Source organism: Triturus cristatus, chromosome 2_1 (assembly GCF_964204655.1).
Source record: "Triturus cristatus chromosome 2_1, aTriCri1.1, whole genome shotgun sequence".
Taxonomy (NCBI): domain Eukaryota; kingdom Metazoa; phylum Chordata; class Amphibia; order Caudata; family Salamandridae; genus Triturus; species Triturus cristatus.
This window is the reverse complement of record NC_140581.1, coordinates 1,138,299,092-1,138,305,459: the sequence shown is the minus strand read 5'-3', so window position 1 is coordinate 1,138,305,459 and position 6,368 is coordinate 1,138,299,092.

The following is a 6,368-nucleotide window of genomic DNA, read 5'->3' as shown; positions in this document are numbered from 1 at the left end:
TTTCAAGTCACAATTCTGAAAATCCCACTTAGTGCATGTGGGCTATATTCTGGGTAACATGACTAGGTGTAGCTGTCAGTTGGTCCTTGTGTATTGCTCCCAGACAGTTAGACAAAGCAGTAATAGGTGTTGGCAGAATGGGCCATCTCTGAGTTCATAAGGGGACAAAGCTGCTCCTTACCACACTTGCACATCGCAAAACCTCTACCTCAGCACACTCACAAAGGGTCTGATACTAGCCTTTTGTGACAACAGTACAGGAGTCCAAGCAGGTGTCCAAAAATGGATGGGTACTTAGTTAAGAAGTAGTGCGCTACCATGCAAAGGGAAGAATGCTATGTTAGTATTTTTTAGGTGAGTATGGTGAGTATTGTGGTGCACATCTGTGCAATCGCCATAGTACGTGCTTTTCAAGTTATGCCTAGAAGCGGTGCACAGCCGTGCAGTGTTACTTATCTGTGACCCTTATAGGAAACCAGAAACCTGGTTGGCGTCGGCCAAGCGGAATTCAAAGAGCAACTCAGCCGACACAACTCCGGTGACAATAAGGCAGGATTCAAGATGACTGCTCAAAGAGGCTGAAAGCTCTGGGGAGAAACAGTTCCAGAATTCACAGGGAACGAAGTCAAGCAACAGGTGGTAGTATGGGCATTGTTTTATACTCACTTGTGCTCCGTTAGGCTTTTCATCCTCACGCGGCTACTTCTGGTGTGGTTAACACATGGGATAGCATGTGTACGAAGTGGTGCACGTGGGATAGCACATGTTTGAAAACAATAACACCACAACACAAGTCATAAAATAGTGCTACCAAAATATTAAGGCTATAAACAGCTGTAGTGCTTACAAAGATATACTGTTATAAACAACACCTGATAATATGTGAGGCCTGAATACCATAAGAGAGGGACTACTCTATGGGCATGAACACAAAAGCGGGTATCAGCGGATCCCTATGATGGCTGGAGAGTAATACGGGGAATACATGGCTCATAACTGACTGCCTGACAGGCGACATACCAGGCAGGCTGCATCCATACCCCTAACACAACTAAATTAAATGAAATGAATGAAAAAAATAATTATAAAGCGCGTAGCTACCCTAAGGTATCCCAGCACTATCAGCGGACGTGGACAGAGAGGACAGCTTGTTAGGTGGAATTTTGGAAAAGCCAAGTTTTGAGGAGTTTCCGGAGGGCATCAGGTTGGGCTCCCGACGTATGTGGGGAGGGAGAGCGTTCCATAGCTTAGCAGCATAGTAAGAGCTATTTTTATTTTTGGAAGTACGACGAGTAAGAGGTTAGCCGATTGGAGGCTTCTGTTAGGGCAGTGGGGGGTGATCATAGATCGACTGATTGTCGGTTCATTCACCCAGAAGGACTTATGTGTGATACATAAAGCCTTGAATTTAATTCACTCCATTATAGGCAGCCAATGAAGAGTCATCAGTGACAGCTTGGCCAATTGCCGGTAGGGGATCTGGAGGAGCATACGAGCTGCGCATTTTTGAACGATCTGTAGCTTGGAGGATGTAGCTTGGGGTGGCGCCTAAGTAAAGGGCATTCCCAAGGTCCAGGCATGGTAGAATAAGAGCATGGACCATTATCCTTCTAGCCTGGAACAGGAGGAGAGGAAGTATTTTACGAAGCATTCTCAGAATGCCATAGCACGTGGACAATAGTTTTGCCGCCTGGTTTTCAAAATTCAAGGAGCGATGCAGCCACATTCCCAAGCTTTTGATCTCGGTTCTTTGGTTCCGGAGTGGGGCTAAGACAGTTAGGTCATAGTAGCCCTGAATTAAAGATTGGAAGGTTGCTCAGGAGCATAAGCTCCGTCTTATCTCCATTTATTTTCAGGCACAAGAGCTCCATCCATTTGACTACCTTCTCCAGGCAGCGGCCTAGGCCGCCGGATTACTTTTCCAGGTGGTTTAAGGCCACCACGAGCTGTGTTTCATCTGCATAGGTAAATAGGTTTATGCCAAAAGGATGGACTATCTATGCCAGTGGACTCATGTAGACAGTAAACAGTCTAGGACTCCGAGAGGATCCCTGAGGCACACCGCAGCTAAGAGACATGCGCTTAGAAATTATATCTCATTCGAAGACCTGAAAGGACCTGTCTTCTAAGAAGGAATGCAACCAGGTGATGACCCCCTTGTCACTCCAAGACTCCTCAGTCTAAGATTTAAGATGTTATAGTTGACGGTGTCGAATGCAGCGCTAAGGTCCAGGAGGATAATAGCCGTCGTACCACTGCTAAAAGAGCTGTTTCCTACCCATGTTGGGGTCGGAACCCCAACATGGGATGGAAGGGGTGAAGGAGATTGTTGGATTCTAAAAACCTGGATAGGACGGAATTAAGGTGCCTCTCAAGGATTTTACTGAGCACCGGGAGGAGGGAAATAGGACGATAGTTCCCTAAATGATCGTGGTCGAGATTGGGTTTTTTAAGTAGAGCTTTCACCATTGCACTTTTCCATGGCGGGGTACCACTCTAGAGGAGATGGAGGAATCGATCAATTCAAGAATCACTGCCAGAATTGTTCCAGTGACTGAGGTCAAAGCATGCAGAAGGGCGAGATCCCTAGGAGAACCTGATTTAACAAGAGCCAAGATGGATTCTAACGTTTTAAGGTCGAACAGAATGATTTGTTCCAACAGCGCTTGGGTACAATGAGGTGAGACAATCAATGGGAACCAGGTCTTTATGGCCGTCTGTGAGGGGGAAGGTTATATATATGTTTTGGATTTTCTCATGAAAAAACTCTGCCAAATCATTGCAACGGGCAAGGGCGCCATCAGTGATGGCTTTTGGAGGGGGCATTTTAAGGAGAGTTTTGGCGATGCTAAAGATTTCCCACGGGGAATTCAATGCAAGGCTGATTTTTTTCCTCAAAGTAAGCAGCTTGTGAGGATTTGATTCCAGCTTGATAGATTTTAATAGCCTCCCCATACTTTAGTTTGCTAGATTCATTTAGATTTAAAATTCCCTTTCCTATGATGTCTTTGCCGTGCTCTTTTAGATTAGCAGTGTATAGCTAAATTACGTGTACTGATGCTTGCATCCAGTAGCCCGTCAGGTATCCCTTGTAGTATGCAGGCCTCATTAGCCAGCGTGACTCAATTTTGTATTTCGTAATTCTTATAAGAATGTCTGTGTCGTGCTCATGTTAGGCCTTAGAGTTCAGAATCGCTTGCCTCAGCAGAAGATTGCATTTTATTATATTTTCTGTTCATGATGTTCAAGGCTGCAACTCGACTTGCTAACAGTATAATTATTTTGCTCTGCATTCCATTGTATACATGTAACTCTGCTCCCACGTTAAGAGACGATGAGACTCGGTACAGAGGCCTTGGGCTTCTGATAGTCTGCCCATCTGGCAGGTGTTATCCCATCCCTCTGTGCCTTCTTTGCTCCGGCCGGTACTTTTCCATTAGAGGTGTGGCTGAAGTCTCCTGAAGGGTTTATCATCTATTAGCGAATGTTGGGGGAGCCAGTGCCTAGGCATCCATCTCAGGGTGAAGGTCTGACAGGGCTCCTCTGCAGAGAACATATAATAATAACGTGAGTTTTCATTCTCTACTGTCTGATCGACTCTTCATTTTGGGAAGGCACTGCAGGTGTTTGTAAGCACCCACGTGGCCCTAGAGAGCCTCGTCCATCAGTTGGCACCCAAACAGGGACCCCATGAAAGGGCCCCCTCACCCGTAAATGGGTTTGTAGGGGCCGGGGTGGTGTCTAGCCGGTCGGGCGGATAGGGGCCCGGTACGAACAAGACCGAGCTTGATTCTTGCAGCTGCCCCACCCTCCCGATCAGATGGATCCCCGGCCAGTGGCCCTTGGCTGGGGGTCCTGACAAAGCGAAACCTTGGAGCTGACCATTTGGTCCGAAGACTCAGCAGTGGAGAATAAATTGCTTGACCTGTAGGCACCAGGTGAGTAATCTGATTATTGGTGATTCTTGGAAAATGGCGCCATTACTTGGAGGGCACGAGCTTTTGACCTGTGTCCTGATGCAGGCTCCTGCATGTCTTGTTTGCAGTTTTTAAACTGCCTTGCTTGAACAGCATTAGCTGACGGGCTGTGTCTTGGTTCAGTCTCTGGACTGTTTTGGTCTTGAATTTGGTGGGTTTGCAGACCCTTGGAAAAGACACGTCAGGGGATGTTTGCAGATTGGTAATTTGGTCTATGCTTGAAAAGGTCTGGGGCTAGAGCCAGTCTTCTTGAACTCAGTACAGCCCTTGGGCTGTCAATTTGTTTTGGTGCAGTTTTTGGACTGTGTTGCTCTAGGTTGACTTGTGGTTTGATTGTGGAGTTTGGGTGCTATGAGGTGTGTGGACCGACGTCGGCATTGGTGCTGGTGAAATGCTTGTTTGAGTGAATAGTGTGCTTTCCAGACAGTGGTCCTGGTTCACGAATGAATTTTGTTCCTTTGTTCATTTGTATTACATTTGTGGGTGTTGTTTGTCCGTTAGGGACAGGGTGTGTGTCTTATGTTAAGATGCCTTGCTTCAGTAAGTTTGGATGTTTCAGATGCCGATGCTGTTCTAAGAGTGCGCAGTTGGAAGAGAGCCAGTCCACCCCTCTGGAGGGTACCCCAAACTTTGACATGTATGTCAAAACACGGTATTGGCCCTATTATGTTTAGCACATTGTGGAATAACTATACGAAGGACAATACTGAGCTGCAATGGCCACTTACTGGTTCTTTTGATGAACAGAAAATCAATTTCTTGCAGGATATATTGTTTGCTAAACGGAATAGACAGTCCATGTTTGATTCTTTGAGGGTGTGGCAGAAGGAAGCGAAGCAACGGCGCATGAGGGAGGAGAAGGTGGCTAGAAGGAAAGAGACACAAATGATTACACAGAAGACAGTAGCCTGCAATAGGGATAAGAAAGAGAAAGGCATAGAGTGCAAAGACAGAAGGTTCCGGCTACAGGCTGATAAAAGTTATGTGGTTAGGGAGAAAGGAGACAAGCTAGTTGAGGAGCTTCTGGATTGTTGCCCCCCGCTGCCCTGTCCCCACACAGCGGATATACCCTACGTTCCCTACTTCCTCAGCCCCGACTTCTGGGACTGCCCACTCTGGTACTCCCGGCACTGTTGCATCAGCCCCAGCCCCACTTGCTTCACTTATTCTCCCGCCGGAGGCAAGTACAGACGCCGTCCCTTCCCTCGCACTGTCCCTTCCTTCTCCTACCCATCTTTGGGTTCCACCTCAGTCGCTACACTTTCCCTTATACCCCCAACACCGACCCTTTATATGATGGTGCCTGGTTCTGCCTCTGCTCTTTCTTCCATGGGTGCCACACTTCAAACACTGTTGCACACTGAGACACCTACACGTGGACTCCCTGACACCAATTGGGCCGCAGCACAGGATCGCATGAAGAAAGTGTTAGTGCGCTCAGCTGTGGGACTTGAGGAGAAACAGATGGTAGCGAATAAGGCAGCCCAGTGGGTTCAACACCTGACCTATAGTGTGGAGGATATCTGGAGTGTGTTGAAAGACTATGAGCTCTTCATACTACAGCATGCCCTTAAACACATCGGCTACTCTGATACAGTTGTGGGAGCAGTGCTTTCAGGGCACCGCGCCGCAGATTATTTATGACTTACGAGACAGAGTATATATTACAGACATGGCCCCAAATTAAGTTTTTAGTAATGTGACTACAATGGTGGGGTACCGTGGCCGATTACTCCAGAAGGTTCCACTATTAGGGACATAGCGCCCCATGAGGGAGGTTCATCCCATTTACCAACCTGAAATACCAGAATTGTGCGACTCTACAGATACTACAATCAGACAGCGACTCGATGCTCGGTTTCAGGAACAATGGATCTATACCCCTTGGGAAAGGAGTGAGGTCCTTTCCCTAAAGAGTCAGTTACCGGTCCCAAGAAAGAAAACCACTGCATATTATAAAGAATTGACAGAAGCGGCCTCCTCCACAGTTATGAGGCTGGCTGACATAGAGTTATTCTTTGGTTTGTTAGTACCGTTGGATGTGTGGAGCCAAGTCCATACACAAGACCATGCAACGAAATTGGGTGGCACATGGGAGGAGATTAGAGCATGGGATAAGGAGTGCAAGCCCGGTGAGAAGCCGAAAGCAGTGTTGTTAGCTTTGCTAGGGTGCGTCATCACCTACATGCACTCCCCTATACCACTGAAGAGAGTGGACTGGGATAAGTTGACTGCGTGTCGCCAGAAGAAAGATGAGACTGTGTCTGACTTCTTTACCAGATTTGAAGGGGTGTTCTTAGATTTCAATGGCCAGGATTTGTCACAGGAGGGCGGTGTTCGATTATTTGTGAATAGGTTTGTTACTAATATGCTCCCTGAGATTGATGCTCG